This window comes from Dermacentor andersoni, chromosome 11 (assembly GCF_023375885.2).
Source record: "Dermacentor andersoni chromosome 11, qqDerAnde1_hic_scaffold, whole genome shotgun sequence".
In the NCBI taxonomy this organism is placed as follows: Eukaryota; Metazoa; Arthropoda; class Arachnida; order Ixodida; family Ixodidae; genus Dermacentor; species Dermacentor andersoni.
Genome location: NC_092824.1, coordinates 10203908 through 10220696, shown reverse-complemented (window position 1 = coordinate 10220696; position 16789 = coordinate 10203908). Strand labels below are relative to the sequence as shown.

Genomic DNA, 16789 nt, shown 5'->3' with positions numbered 1-16789 from the left:
GTGCATGTTAAAGAACATCAGGTGGTCAAAATTATTTCGGAGTCCCCCCACTATGGCGTGCCTCATAATCAGATTGTAGTTTTGGCAAGTAAAACTCCATGATCTATTTTTTTTACCTCCGCACAATGTGTTTTGAAATGTTCTCCCTTGTTTAAGCGTGTTGGTACAAGCCTTTACCGTAGTTTTAGCTTTAAGATTTGACCATATTCTCTCGGTGCGTAATGCCTTTATATACAACAACCGCGGATAGAAGTTGCGACTGTTTGAGATCGTAGCGCCTTTCCTCTAAGTTGTAGTGATTAGATGTCATTGGAAATGTGTAAGGTTGGAAATGCTTGTTTTCATCCTTCACATTCTAGAATACAAATTTATACTAGGGTAACTAAAACTTGCAAAATGCAGTGTGAATCTTCATACTAAACTTTATTTATTCAAAGAAAATAAACAATATTTTCAATGTCCCTTTATAATAGCATCATTGTGCACTGTGGAGGTGAACTGGTTCGAAGGCACAAACTGACTGAACGGATTCTTATCTTGCTTTAGCATAACTCAGTTTGAGTATGGAAGAAAAAGTACAGGTGACAAGATGAGCACTAACTTCTAACTGGTCTTATTCCACGACCCTACTGCACATTATATGCGCCGCTCATAGCACACATGAGAAAAACAACTGAAACAACAACCTTACAAGAAGCAGACGGCTGCAGTTCACTGAAAACATGCCGACCAACTTAGAAAGTAAAGTTCCTTGCCTGATAAAGATAAGGAGGGTGTACTCACGCACACCCTAACGTATTTGGCAATGGCATTAGCCTGATCAGTAATCTCGCGCATCAGTTGAATGTTACTGCATCCTATGATGACACATTCTTTAAAAAAACTAGTTTGCATCCACAAGTCTTGCAATGCATGGCAAGGGGCCTACTTCGTTAACTTTTATGAAGGTTGTATCTATGCTCACCCAAGCAATCGTTGATACTGCATCAGAACGGCAAGTTGGGCCAGTTGGTTGGGATTCATACTAAGGTTTGTTACAGCGCAACCTAAGACAAGGACAACAGAAGGTACAAAACAGCGCCGTGTCGTCATTTTGTACCTTCTGTTGTCCTTGTCTTAGGTTGCGCTGTAACTAACCTTATTATGAATCATTGATACCCCTTCCCGTCTGTCTAATGTAGACGCCCTTGCACAACAAGGGAAACTTGTATACCATAGCTCAAGTGCAATTAACATGCCCGTTCATGTCTTTTTTCCAACCAGTGTGTCAAAACAGATATAAAATACTCGCAAATATGCAATGACCACTACGTCACTTCACATTTATTCTGCAATATTCTGCTATCTCAACTGCAGGTTGCCAAGAATGAAAAATTACCAGAGTGCACTACTTGAATGGTGTTCACTGTATCTGATGAGTGTCTTGATTTACCTAATCGATGAGATGTCAGTGAAAAGCTTTGTATGATGGTTACAAATGGCCGGTAACAGCATTTAAGACAGCCTAGGATTTGTGAAGGCACGAGAATGAAAGCCCGTGAAATAAATAAAAGGTGAAAATAAACTGCCCTTACCATGACAATGCTTCTGCGCACTATTGCATCAATCTTTACAAAAACTTTGTCAAATAGGGGCACTGGGAAAGAGCAGCTGCAGTTTTTTCTCGACATGTCAGCAGTTTTTGGCGTGCAAGTACAGTCCCTACCAAATGCAAAGTAGCGCGATCTTGGTAACAGTTCGCTTTGCGAACCTTTACAAGACTGTGCCCCAGGTTTGCACATTCATAATATATGCAGTGCACTGATGACACTGTTTCTGTCTGAGACCACTTATATTACTGATGCGGAGCGCATTGTCACGTGAATTTCTAAAGAAAAATTCGCTTGTTTGTTTGTTTTTTTTTTGTCGGAAAAAAAAAAAGACCACACATGAACTAGGTCGTTGTAACGCTGTTATCGGTCATTTCTCGGCGTATTCCACAACCTTTGCATTGGCACCATATTCGATAAGTAAGGAAATAAACATTCATTACAAGTACATATTAATTGCTTGTTCACAATGGAAAAAAAAAACTTGAGTAGCACAAACATAAACCTATCAACATAGAGTGGGTGATGTTCACGGAAAGCACTCATTAATTTTTTTCTTGGCCACAGTTAGTTGTCATATCCAGTATGTAATTTAATGGTGGTTTCCGAGAAACCTGTACAGGTCTCCTTCGTAGCTTCATGCTAAAGTAGGGTGGGTGAAAATTTTTCCTGTCATGAATTTTACTTGCCTTGCAGGCTTCCACAGAACTGATCTGCCATAATCAAATAGTGCTCTGTAAAGTAAAATAAGGAACACCTTTTCTTCATATACCTGTATTTCACTCATTGACCTCTACCAAGCTACTCATGTAAATATGTATTTACTGCTCGAAAATGGGCAATTCATGCTCCAGTGTGTCAAATTTGCAACCTCCCAGAGCTGCTCCAAAACTTCTTTGACTGCTTCCATCCCTGTATGAGTGGCCCATATAATGTTTAATGAAATTATCACTGGCATCCCAGAAACTTCAACATTTAACATCCGCCTGCCAAAGTGTCTACATCTCAACATTTTGGTTAGAACTGATCACTTTATTTGCTGCAGGACTGAAGCTGTCTTGATATCTACAATACATTGGACACTACATGCAGGATTATGAATGGATACCTGAACACTGCTTGAAGGAGCAAGCTCTACAGCATCACTTATGCTCCTTTCCATGGGTTGGCAAGAGGAACCGTGGCACGCAACTCTACAGGCACCTGTGCTCTTCACTACCTTCGGAGGAGAGATGCATTGGTATGCTGTACATATATTTGACTGTGGGTTCCAGCTGCATCTCTTGCATTGTCATTCGATGTGCAGGTAGAGGAGTTACCTATTGAAAGCACATGTTGGTTAACGATACAAAAAGGAAGGTGCTTCTTTGAACACCGATGACCCTGTCCTCCACTTATTTATTTTAATTTTCTTGTAACCTTATTTTTGCTGATTATATAAAGGTCGCAGGCAATTAAGCCAAGAAAAGCGTTGGTGTAATTAGCTGTGGTTGAGATTGAAATGTAGAAAATATTGAAAGAAAGTCATGAAAGCAGACGAAAGGACCTTGTCTGTGGTGGTGACTGAACCCACAACCTTTGCAGTACACACGCGATGCACTACCAATTGTGCTAACTTGGGTATTTATGGTATTTATGCCCTGGGAGTGTTAGCCAGCGCCATTTAGAGCCATGGTGGGCAGATGTGGAACATCTTTTTTTGCACGATGGTGTCGCGTAACACCTGAACTGAAGAGAGCAGGCGTGGCTAATAAACCCATGCATGCTACCTAAAGGCATCAAAGCTGTGAGGTTTCAAACCCTCGCATGAATGAATGAGAAGGAAAACGGGCTTCATTTTTTTAAAATCACGACCATATAAAGCCAGCAGGCAATGAAGTCAAGAAAAGCATAGGGGTAACTAGCTGTGGTTGAAACTGAAATGTTGAATTGGCTCTGCGGCCATCTATCAAATTTCACCGCAATGCATTATCGTAACTCAATGGGCAGCACGTTTAAAAATTCTAATTCAGAAGACTGCCAGAATTTCAACAAATGAGCAGTTAGCAAGAATGATAGTGTATGCCCTTCTAATATTCTTCGTATTTATGGCACTTATTCGTAACTTTTCCGCTGTGTTATATCAGTGTTTTAATTCGGACCAAAACTGTGCTATAATGTAGCAATGAGGTTATGGTCTAGTGGCGTAAATGTGCATGTTAATAAGAGGGCAAATCGCCTTAACGTTAACTGAGAGTTGTTTAAACTTGGGCAGCCTTCCGAAATATACTTTTTTTGAAGTTGCTGTCCATTGAGTTACACTGGTGCACTGTGTCATGCGAGCTACCGCAACGAGATGGCGCTATGTACACGGGCATGTAAGATGCGGAACAACGCCTCTGGGAGAGCGGACCAGACCGTGTAAGCCGAGCCGGCATGTAGCCGTGCTTGTTTTGCATGCACAACCTAGTAAACAGTTCCAGTTAACACTTACGTTTTGTCAATCACGTATGCTCGTCACCCGACCGTGACATGGAGGCAACGGTGGGATACTCGACAACGCTGTGAGAAATGCACCACGCAAGTAGAAGTCTACATCACAGCGCACTGCGGTGAATACGAAACTTTGCTACCCATGGCTTCACCTACAGTGTCCACAGCCCAGCACGCAGCTCCACTAAACTCGTTCGTCGTCAAACTGCCGGATAAACTTGATTTTCGGCAGCCCGAGGAGTAGAAACAGTGGCTCACGAGAAGGGAGGGCTATAGAGCTATCTCCAGACTAAAGACGACGACGAGACGCAGGTGAGCACACTCATTTATGCCATGGGTCGTGAAGCCAAAGACGTCCTAGCCTTGCTCAGGCTCTGTGATGCTGAGAAACTCGACTACAACACAGTAATGCAACTGTTCATAAAAAATTTCCTGACACGGATGAACATGATATACGAGTGTGCAAAGTTCAACAGCCAGAAGCAAGACGTGCATGAGACAGCCGATATGTTCATCACCGAACTCTTCAGGCTCGCTGAAGCCTCTGAGTACAGCGCCCTGAAAGAGGAACTGATCTGTGATAGACTCGTGGTCGGTCCCACAGTCACGTAGGTAAGTGAGAAGCTGCAACTTAATGCTGAGCTTACTCTGGAAGCCGCTGTCAACGCTGCTCGCAACATGGCGGCAACAATCAAACAGCAGCAAAAGGACCTACGGCCACAGCTACAATCACTTGAAGCTGTAGACACCATGCACAGCTTCTCGAAGAGCAAAGGAAAGTCAAATAATTCTCGTAAAAACCAGCGTGACCAAACTGCGCTGACATGCAAGTGGTATGGCTCAACAAGACACCTATGGTTCACCATCACACACTATGTGCACGGCGAATGGCAAAACATGCAGTGCCTGCAGTAAAAAGGAACACAGCTGCCATATGCTTTTCCGCTTCCAAAAAGCAGAAGAAAATGCACATACCAAGCTGTTTTGAAAGAGGTTTACTTGGACAATTAACTGACCAACAGGATCCTGGGCCATGAAAAATCAATGTGATGGTCAATGGCTTCAAGGTAGACACTGGTGCAGATGTGACTGCCATGCCAACAAGCCTCTATGACGAACAAGTCACGGGAAACCTGAAGCAAGCAAAAGAACAGCTGCTCGGACCCGGCAGGACCAAAAAAAGCAACGGTTAGACTGCTACCGTGTGCTGAAATGGCTGGTTGTGTCAAGAACAAATTTATGTAATAGACAAGCTGCATGACGCACTTTTTGACGTCCCCCCGCAATCAAATCCTTCAATGTCCAACCAAGTCTCCTAGAAGTAGCGGAGTCAAAAGGCAAGGTCAGCGACCCAGCCAACATTTTATGCCGCTACCTCTACCTGGCTACAGACCTGGGCCTACCTTCTCAGGACCGATTACAATATATCGCTACTCCCTGATTGATGCCAAGCGGTGTGCTATTATGTACTCGGGGCGAGTACCTCTGCCCATGTTGCCGAGTGTCCAAATGTGAGTTGGAGAGAACGGAGAGCCTGGGTGTCATCATAAAGGTCGAAGAAACCACAGAGTGGCATGCACCTATGGTAGTGGCTAAAAATAAAGGAGGCGAGCTTCAAATCTGCAGTGACTTTGGAGGGTTAAAATAGAACATTCTGTGAGAATGAGTCTTAGTGCCCACCATCAATGATTGCCTGGCCAAACTCACCGGAGCTGCCTGGTTTAGCAAACTTGATGCTATAGCCGGATATTGGTTACTGGTTACCCGAGTCCCAGAGGTACAACACTTTCCTGACGCCACTTGGCCATTTTAAGTTCCTCTGATTGTCCTTCAGAATTTCCACAGCAACTGAATTTTTCCACTGGGAAATGCTAAGACTGCTAGAAGGCCTGGACGGCCAAGCATGTCTGCAAGACGACATAATAGTGTTTGGCCGCACGAAGACAGAACATGATGCACGACTGCACAAAGTACTTCAGCACCTGCAAGAAGCTGGCATCACCCTAAACGCAGGAAAGTGTGTACTGCACCAGCAGTAAAAAATCGGGCCCCTTGGTTAACCCCCTTCTCGTTCATTACATAACGAGGGTCTCGAATCTGGCAACATTGGTGCCTTCAGGTACTACGTGTGGGTTTATTGACCAGTTGCCTTCACCCAAAAAGATCACATACTCGTGATGCCTGTGACAGAAAGGATGCTCTACATATCGCCAAGGTTTGTGAGTGGTGGCACTGGCTAACAATCCCAGGGTTAGTTCTAGTAGTAACATAAATACCCCAGAAAATAGATGGGAAGACGGTGCTGTGTTAGCTCGATCGGTAGAGCATCACACACGTAATGCGTAGATGTGGAATCGTTCCCCACCTGCGGGAAGTTGTTTCTTCATCCACTTTCAGTTCCGTTAATTTTCCCTGTGTTGTCCTTGGTGCCTTTGTTTGTTGGCGTCTTATGATTAATAAAAATCGGGCCCCTCGGTTAACCTGCTTTCTTCTTGTTCATTACATAACAAGGGTCTCGATTCCGGCAACATTGATGCCTTCAGTTGGCATGTGGGGCTTTATTGACCAGTTGCCTTCACCCAAAAAGATCACGTACTTGTGATGCCTGCAGCAGAAAGGATGTTCCACATCCACCGCGTGTGTGCCATGTTTTTTAAGAAAGCAGGAACTATTCATATAATCTCTCTGGAAGTTCATAAAAGAGGGGGAGGGAGGAAAGATTGCAAAGAAGGGAACAGGGTCAAACAAATCGAGGTGTAGCAACCTGTGTAAACCGAAAGCAAAAAACATTCATACACATACTTGTGAGAAATAGAAAAAAAAAAGAATAATTACACAGTCATTCTTTGATATTAAAAGAGCTTCTGATATCAGTTGTGAATTCATGTTTCTACTTCTGCCAAGAATATATTTCAAGTTGTGGATGACAAGTGCATGTGTTACAATGCTCACCTACATTGGTCTTACTTTGTTTTTATATTCTGCAAATGTTCTCTTGCCCTTTCATCAGTGCAGCGTCCAATTTGGCTTGTGTAGAGCTTACCAGAAGTAAGAGGTTATTTGGTAAACCATTCCAATGGCACAATTCATGAACGGTGTTGCATGCCTTTTGTTAAAAGCAGCTGTATTTTTACACTCAAGCGTGGGAAAAAAGCTTAGATGGCTTCTTCGGAACCAGCAGCACGAATGGGGCCCCATATTTGTCATTAACCTTCTTCAGTGAGTGCAACTGCTGTGCTCATGAGGCAGTGCCTCTGGCTGCTTCAAACTGCGCACTGTTACCTTTGCTGCTTTCCACTCCTGAAGTTTTCGCAGTAGGGATTCTGAGATTCCGATGATGAGAGTGAGGGAGGCCAGCTGTTATGAACATGCCAACGTGAGCACAAAATCTATTGCGCCTTGTGTTAATACACATTTTTAGAGCCTACTCAAGGCACATTGGGCAATTGTGGGCTTAACATGGATTTAGGCTGGTTCATACAGTAGCTAACCTTTCTTTGCTCTTAGTTGGTAACTTCAGGAAACATGCGTTAGGGTGAGCATCAAATGTTTACCTAAGATATGCAGCATATTGTCAATGGGTTAATGAAGTTGAGTCTGACGAAGTCTTGTCCGGTTAGGAAGAGTCAAGGGAAAAAACAGAACTGACACCGACCAAAGTGAAAAATTATTTAAAGACACGTGGGAGCCTTGCTTACAATGCTTTCACCATGCGTGTCTCATGTGTAAAGGTTAGTCCTTTTCCGTGCCCATTAAAGACATTTCAAATGTTATCTACCGTATTCTCATGTGTCATATTAGAGTTAGGTTGTAAAACAATCAAGATATTGATGTGTGTAAAAACACTTAGAACCACGGCGTTGTCAAATATCTAGTGATGTAATGTCACAAAGCACAGGAGCATTGCGATTATCACATCTCAAAACCCCTACTGCAAAAGCTTAAATTCCAAATGCAATGAAATTTCACTTTGGCTATATTGGTAATAAATTAGTAGTAAATACTACTGGTCATCTTGGCAAAGCTGCGGGGCTGGTATCTAATTTTCTTTTTGATATTCTTTTAATACTGTATTAGCAGACGACACATGAACCTGGTGGTTAGTGGCTATGACGAGAGTCCACATCGCCTTCAGGTTTTTATCACTGCAGGCAGCTGCAGGTGGTCCCTTATCTCGTAGGCCACACTAAGGTGCCCTGCAATCTGAGTCATGCCTCACTGCCAGTTACTGGTAATTGTGGCATTCATTTCAGTCTCGGTATCAAGATTGCTAGAATGCTGTTTTGTATTTACACTGTCTGAATCATTTTTTTATGCAGCCCTAACTTTTGTTGTAGTTGGGCTTTAAGGGCTGTAAAACAGCAAAAGCCAGCAGTGCGCACACTTTAAGGCAGCTGAAGCAGCTCGAAGTACTGCCTCATGAGCACTAAGTGATGCACTCACTGCAGAAGGTTGCTGACAAGCATGGGCTCTGAGTTGGGCTGTTTGGTGTTGCGCTGCCAAGCCTGATGGTGGATAATCAAATTGTAGCTGTGGCAGCTGCATTTTGATAGATGTGAAATGCAAAAATGCATGTGTGTTTTGCACTGTATGCACAGTAGAGTAACCAAGGGGGTCAAAATTATTCCAGAATCCCTCGTACTTCATGCCTCATAATCATATTGTGGTTTTGGCAAATAAAACTACAGAATTTATTCAATATATTAGTTGGTGCCCTTTGATGTTCCAGTTCTCTAATTTTCTTGCTTATAAAAGCTCTGTTCTTGGTATAAATGATGAATTTGTTATTACAAAAGGCTCACCTTTAATCTAACTTAACTCATTAATTTCCTTTAGTGTCCCTTTTCCATGCATTAAAAGCATGGAACACTAATACATTTGCATTAATTTTTATTTGACTCGTGCTCAACAGCTAGATGCCATAGAAGAGAACTACTACCGTGGGCTTCAAGTTGATAGGTTGCCGTATAAAAGCTTGTCTTTTCTTTTAGAGATAAAAACACCTGAGCCTAGTTTTCTGTCTATATAGACTATTGAGATAGGCAAACACCACTTGCATGATAGATCAGTGATTAGTTATGTGTTCAGTTTTTGCCCCCACCCCAAAAAAAGAAAGTGAGCTTGTGGGATCGTTCTCCACCTGTGGCAAGTTGTTTTTTCATCCACTTTCATTTCGATTAATTTATAATTTCATTATTTCATTTATTAAGCTCAAGTAATTTCCCCTATGTTGTCCTTGGTGTTTGTTGGCTTCTTATGATATTACTAGTAAAAATTGGGCCCTCGGTTAACCCTCTTTCTTCTCATTTATTACATAACAAGTGTCTCGAATCAGGCAACATTGATGCCTTCAGGTAGCATGTGTGGGTTTATTGACCGGTTGCCTTCACTAAAAAAGATCACGTTCTCGTGACGCCTGCGGCAGAAAGGATGTTCCATGTCCGCCGCCAAGGTCTGTGAGTGGTAACGCTGGCTAACACTCCCAGGGTTCTACAAGGAAACATAAATACCCAAGAAAGTGGATCGGTAAACGGCGCCGCGGTGCTCAATTGGTAGAGCATCGCATGCGAAATGCGAAGGTTGTGGGATCGTTCCCCACATGTGGCAGGTTGTTTTTTCATCCACTTTGATTTCCATTAATTTATCGTTTCATTATTTCATTTATTAAGCTCAAGTAATTTCCCCTATGTTGTCCTTGGTGTCAGTGTTTGTTGGCTTCTTATGGTATGAATAATAAAAATAGGGGCCCTCGGTTAACCACCTTTCTTCCTGCAATAACATTTTTCATGGAGGATAACAAAAGCACGCTTGACTTTCTTTAAAAAAATATGCTTCATGTAGACAGTTTCTGCGTCCTTGTCTGTTTGCAACCTAAAAACATGGAAAACAGCTAGTAAAAGGCAGCAGAAAATTTTAAACGAACTGCTGATATTGCAGTAATAAAAACTCTTCACAAAGAATAGCTAATAAAAATATTTTAGAAATTTCAGTGGTTTTCTGAAAATAAAATTGGCATGGAAAAGGTTAATCTTGTATGGGGCACTAAGAACAGTAGTCAAACAAATTAGTCACCTAACGCAATCTGTGTAATGAATTGAGGATAAATGCTCTATAAACAATTACATGTTTTCGATGAGAGATGGTGATTATTTTCCGACACATGTCGATCTTTATTTGCTAATGTGGAAAACCACAATCACTTCCCTCTCAGCTCTCTCGGGGCTCTGCAACTAACCTCATGTGCTGGAAGATAGGGAAACACCCACGGCTCATATGTTCAGCCATGTGGCTACTGTAGTTATTTGTGCAAGTTCTGGGTTCACCCACTCCCTCATTGAAACATTGATAATGATTACGATTACTAATACTCGTTTCCATCCAGGAGCCAAATCAGCTTGTAGTTGATGCTAGTCCTGTTGACAGGTCTTTATCCTTGTTTCTTCCTGCTATCATACTCCTAAGAATAAATAATCTTGCATACTATTGCTGAAAGCTGGGAGAGTTGGTTACTGGCATTAGGAAACATAGTTACTACACTATAAGATGAAACACATGAAATGCACAGGATGAGCACTACACATGAACTTGTTTTAGTACATGAGTGCGATTATATGCATGCATGAAATGCTCAAATTTGCAGCAAAATTTGACTATACGTGACATATAACATACATCACTCATTCTATTTTGCATGTACCGTACATCTTTTTCAAGTAATCAATTTTTATATTCGAGATTTCAATAGAAGGTGTGCTATTGCATTTATCGGTTTGTCTGGGAAGGCCCTTATATATCAGTGTGGAAATTTAGCCTTACATTTTCTGAGTATGTTGTGCTGTTGTATTTTGCCATGTATTGACATCTTTTACAATGTCCTGCAAGTGTTTCAGGCCTTGCTGACACGCTAACCTGCGCAGAATGCTCAGCCTGTCTTTGAGGCACCTTTGAGTGCCTTTAATGCCTTCAGCAGCAAGTGTTACACCCGTCACACGAGCATGCCAAAGGTCCTTTGAAGTTAAGGAGCATTGAGCTTTCAAAGACATTAGTTCAACGGATATATGTCGGTGCTACATGGTCTCCAGGTAGTCTCCGTTGAAGCTTTTAACAGAGACCGCAATGTATCCTTAGCGCTACCATCACCTTGAAAGTAATAAAAAAATATAGCCCAATGCGTCTTATAATAAATTTGTCACATTTTTTTCAGCAACATTTATTTTTCCTAATACATAGAAACATCAAAACAAAATGCACACGTAGTAAAGGCATTACTTTATCACAAACAGGTGTATTTATTGTAATGATGGCCACCATGAGTACCGCTTCGTACTCCGCACATTGGCGTCGATTATTCATTGTTGCCTTTGCTTCAGCTGCTTTGTTTCGTTTGTTGTGGCTAGGTAGCGGTAGGTACACGTAAACGCTGTAAAAACTAAAAAACAAAAGTGACAAGGAAAGATGTGCAGAAAAAAGCCAAGGAGACTGGGATGCCTAGCAGCCACTAACCAAAGAACCAAATCGCACATGGCAACCGTGTTGTGTCGAGGTTGCTGCTGACGACAGGCCGTGCCGGTGTTGCTGTACCTGCGCTTTCATGATGGAGATTGCGGGTGTCCCGAAAGTGTTTAGTACTTTAGTAACAGTATTCAGTACTTATAAGCTTGTTCTGAAGAGGTAAAAATTGAACTTCCATATCTTTAGATTATTTTTTCTACTGTCAGACGCCCTCTAGGCTTGGGAGTATTCCCTTGAGGTTTCAAAGGACGAACGCGCACTCCTTTGACTCAAAGCCACCTTCCAGTAGGGCTCCTTTGCTGTGCCTGTGTGACAGTGCACATTCTCCCTTGAAGTAAAGACTCTTTGGTTCAAAGGACTTTGAAAGTGCCCGTGTGACTGGGGTATTATGTAGGATAGACCAGGATTTGTGGTAATGGCAGGCTGCAGGAGCATTGTGCACAGATGTAGGTGGTAACAGCATCTGGATATCTCACAAAACATTGCAAAACATGCCAAACTGTGACTGTACACATGCAGTTTGCAAATATAAGGCAGGGAAGTGCAGATTTGTATACTAGGTCTTTTCCATCCAAGAAACCAATAACTGCATTAACAAACCTTCTACAGGGGTCTTGAATAAAGAAGTTGGTTACTTGAACAATATGATGTATGACATGGGTGCATCATGAATCACATAGTTTATATGTCGTGTATTGTGAAATTTCCTGCGAATGTGTCGTTTTTATGTATGTAATCATTGTTTAGTGAGGTTGCTTGATGTCCAGCACCCATTCTCTGCATATCATGTTGGTATTTTGTTTTGTCTTAGAACTGTAATTATGTTTCATAAAACCTTACATTGCTAAAATTAGACTTTGGGGCAGTTTGGTCTTTTCATCCACATTCTTGTTTTTGTCATTTCCCTTACCATGCAAGCATTTTTCTGGAGCACTTGCAGTATTTCGTCATGCTCTTGCGTTTACAAGCCAGATGTCTGTCTGTGAACAGCTCAAACCACTTGTAGCATGCAAATCTGATGCATCCTCAATAGAACTCCATAGTGAATGTATTGCTAAAAATATTTTTCAGGGGATGAAGCACTTCTATAACTACAGAGTTTTGCAGCAATAAAGAAGCAGAATGCTTGCATCTGTGTAATCTATATATAATATTTTCTTTGTATCATCTTTTATCTGACTGTCTGTCAGCATGGTAACATTGCATAGTATCTTCTTAACACTCATGAGTTCCAAATAGCTACTATAATCTTTTTGTCCTCACATTTTCTGCAATATCCTTCACCGGAAGGACAACTAGCAGTTCACTTGATTTACCACTTACAGGCAACAAATTAATCATAATAGTAGTGTCATGCCTATTGCTTAAAAGCTCCTAAACGATTTTGCACATCTGAAAGTTCCTTGAATTCATGCAAGCAGGTGCTGCTTATATGATGGCTGAATGCTCATGTGATTGGTCTTTAGGCCAATGTGAAAGAAAAATGCCAGTACCTATGTGTTGCTTTATGATGTTGACCTGTATTTATTATTACGTTGGTGAACTGTGTGTGCACTCTGAAGATATGCACATTACTGCTGGTGTTTTGTATAATCTGTGTATAATACAACAACATATATTATCAACAACACATTCATTTTATTAGTTTTTGTAATATGTTGTCATGATTTCCTTTCATTGTCAGTGCTGCAAGGCGTCCTAATACCTAATTAAAGAGCTTCTGCAGACATAAAGAGTTGATTCAAAATTTCAGAAGCTTTTAATCACTGCAGCTATAGGTTTTTTTAATATAAGCTTTCTTCACTACAAAATGGGGGTTCCTAAATTGGTTATTTGCGCCTATAAACCACCCGAGCTGGGTGAAAATACTTTTCAGAAATTGCTCGAAGGTCTATTATACTTAAGTCAGAATAAGAAGATACTCTTTGCAGATAAAAAACATTAATGGTCTATCTCACATAATGAAACATTCTGGAAGGCCTTGTGGTCATTCGTAGAAACACTTGTTTGTCGCTTTGTCAGTGCCGTGATGTTTCAATCTTAGCTTACAAGATAACGATACTCACATCATGTGAAATTTTCGCAAGGTAGTCTGTTTGTGCATTCTGCGACTTAAAAGGAAGAGGTCTGGACACTGACCAAAATGGTTTAAAGTACTTATTTGAATTTTTGAAGTTATTTGAATTTATTTGAATTTGAAAATGTAAAAAACTATTTTAAACATTTTGGTCGGTGTCTGGACCTCTTCCTTTTAGTATGCATCATCCCGACCAGACGGGCTTTCGTCATACTCTCCACTTCATCCAGTCTGCAACTGTACAATGGGCTGTAATTTTTCCTAAAATCTGAGGTGGCCAAGATGCACTTGGAGTGGTAGCATTGAATGGCGCAGCACTGTTGAATAATTGGTGATGCTATGTTTAAATATTCATGCGGTGTCTGTTTGCAATACAATAGTACATAATCTATTTTGTTTGGTTTTCCAGAATGCTCCCTATCATGCACTGCCATCTCAACAGTACCATGGCTTTTTGTGTGGATTCCTTCCCTTTTGAAGGCCACCACTGTTTGCACAGCATCACAGCCTGCCTGCCTTGATCTTGCGGAAGAAGAAAATACAAAATGCCTATTTTTTGAAATGCATGCATGGCTTCATGCAACACCACCTGTCGTCGGGGTGTTAAGGCTTTTTGCAGAGAAAATGTAATGACGCCTTATGTGTGCCCTGGTGGCAAAGTGTTTGCCTCTTTGCCTGTGTAAAAATTTCACACTTATGGATACTGTTAAAGGTTCCTGTATCATATTTTCTTTCACATCCTAAGAAATTTTTGTTTCATTATAAAACTAAAAATTATAGTTGAATTGCTGCTTTGTGTGATATGCAATATTCAGCTGAAGGTGATCAGCAGAGGTCGAACAAGTGTTATGTCAGGTGGAGAAATTTTTTGAGAAGTGGACTTCTTCGTTAGGGTAACAACCGTTTTCCTTGGCAGTATTTATATAGTTCACTTTTCTCCACTCCATGGATATCCAGCAAAATGAGTGAGTGCATAGAGAAGGTGAGGTAAGTTTAAATGCTCACCATGGGGGTTTAGTTGGGGTAGTAAGGTGTGTAGAAGTATGGGAGTTTGGCAGGTTGCTGGCACCAATTTCTATGAGTGATCTTGTTGTTTGTGTCTATGTCAGTTATATAATGCGAGGCGTCTTCTGACGCCAGAAATTTTGAAAAAAAAAACTCCTTATATTTGTGGAAATTCAGTATGTGCCCCTGGGGCTACTACGAGCACTTGGGGCCACTGGGTAGATGCAGCTCTCCAATGAACTTTTTTGACACAAACTTGTGTATGTACGCTGGGTGTGTGCCACTCTTTAATGAACCTCTTTGATGCTGACTTAGGTCATAGGGCATCACAACACAAACCTATGTAGCGACATCTGTGTATGCAAGTAAGTGTGAGCTGGAATTGTCTGCTTGGATTTTCTTTCCCTGATGATGACTAGTCCCCTTGTTGAATTAACTTCTGCCTGAGATATCACCTGTTTGTCTACTGTTATCACATTATGCCCATTTTGCTGTGAACTTGTCATGTTCTCTAGCTGGCAAGCTTGAATTTCAGGTGCTGCACGCTAAGGAAATTGATTCAGAGTGGGTGGTACCACTTCTGCTTTTTCTTTGCAGCTGTGTGTTACATGAGAGAATAAGTTGTACGTAGATATCTATTAGAAATAGCATAGGTATTCAAAGGTACTTTCATTATGTTCTAGGTCATTGGTGCTGTCTGGCCTCCTTTGCATCATTTTTTGTAGCATGCTTTTTACATGCAAAAACAAATGTGGCCTGTTCTAATGCATGCAAGGACTGCCCAATAGCTCATGATGTTTTGAACCGCTGAATTTCAGTCTTGGCTGCACTTGTGGATTTTCAACTGTACTGAAGCTTGCAATATGCTTGAATTTCCTGTCAAACTGGTTTGCTTGTTTGTATCCATTTTATTGAATTATTTCACTTTCATTATGCTAATAGTCATTGATTGTACTATCATGCTGGCACATTTGATTCTCGAACTGCAATAAATTTCCAGACATTTTATTGCTTTGTCATGGTTTTTGCACTCGTCAGACACAATCTACTAAACACACACAAAAAGAACTCCCTTCAACCTCGTAAAATTCCCAAAAAGTGCATAATAAACTCCCAGACCTACCTGTAAAAGCCCTAATAAGGAGCTAAAATGCACTCCCAAAACATCTGTTTAAAACTCCCTTAGTAAAACAGCTCCCTAAAGCTGTAAAAATTCACTCCCAAGCATTCTCGTATATGTTCCCATAAAAAGCAAAAATCGAACTCTCAAAACTCTCCATAAGTGCTCCCTTAAGCAGAGCTCCCAAAATATGGGAACGGTTGCTCCCAGGTTTACACCTAAGCACTCCTACAAGGAGGTAAAATAATTTCCCAAAGGTATCCTTCAAAACGCCCTTAAGAAGCCAAACGTTTCCGAAAATATGTACGTAAGAACTCCCATCGCTTCTCCTATAAATTCCCATAAGAAGCAAAATAAAATACCCATGTCAACTTGTAAAAGCTCCCAAAGCTCCTCATAAGAACTTCCATAGTTCTGGTGTTCAAAAGAGGAATGAAAAACTCCCAACGTTCCCCATATAGACTCCTGCAACCACTCGGAGGTTGGTGTTCAAAGGAGAATTAAAAACCTCCCATAATTCTCCATATAGACTCCTGCAACCACTCAGGGGTTGGTGTTCAAAGGAGAATTAAAAAACTCCCATAATTCCCCTTAACACCACCAAACACAAGGGTGTGAAAAAAAACTCCGTTCGAATGGAGGATATTGTCCTCCCTTAAGGGCTGAAGTTATGCAACGAGGCCAAAACTCCCTAAAAGGGTCAAACCTGTTTACAGTGTACAGTATACACTCTCCCCTCTACTTGGCCTGTCTTAATTTGCGCCCATGCACGTCCAATAGGACCTACGTTTGTGAAATCATCCGCAATATAAAAGTTCTGCTGGGCGCTATATTTTCCATAATAATTGCTTGTTTCCCTAATAATGTGTTTGTGCGTTTGTTGCTGCGACAGCGCATTTGTCCCCTATACTATAGTGCATGGTGCGCATCGATCTAGAGGTCACGCGGAGCCTGGTTGATGAGGCATTCTTCATGAGAATTAAATAACGACTATAAAACTTCCCACTGGTGCCA

The 16789-nt window shown here is 41.3% G+C and overlaps 1 long non-coding RNA gene across 1 annotated transcript; it reads left to right on the top strand.

The window, feature by feature from the left end:
• Positions 1-2478: 2478 nt before the first annotated feature.
• Positions 2479-15663, top strand: LOC140214235 (uncharacterized). The gene is made up of 2 exons (XR_011891181.1): positions 2479-2829; positions 14060-15663. It is a non-coding gene; the product is annotated as an uncharacterized lncRNA (long non-coding RNA).
• The last annotated feature ends 1126 nt before the right edge of the window (positions 15664-16789 follow it).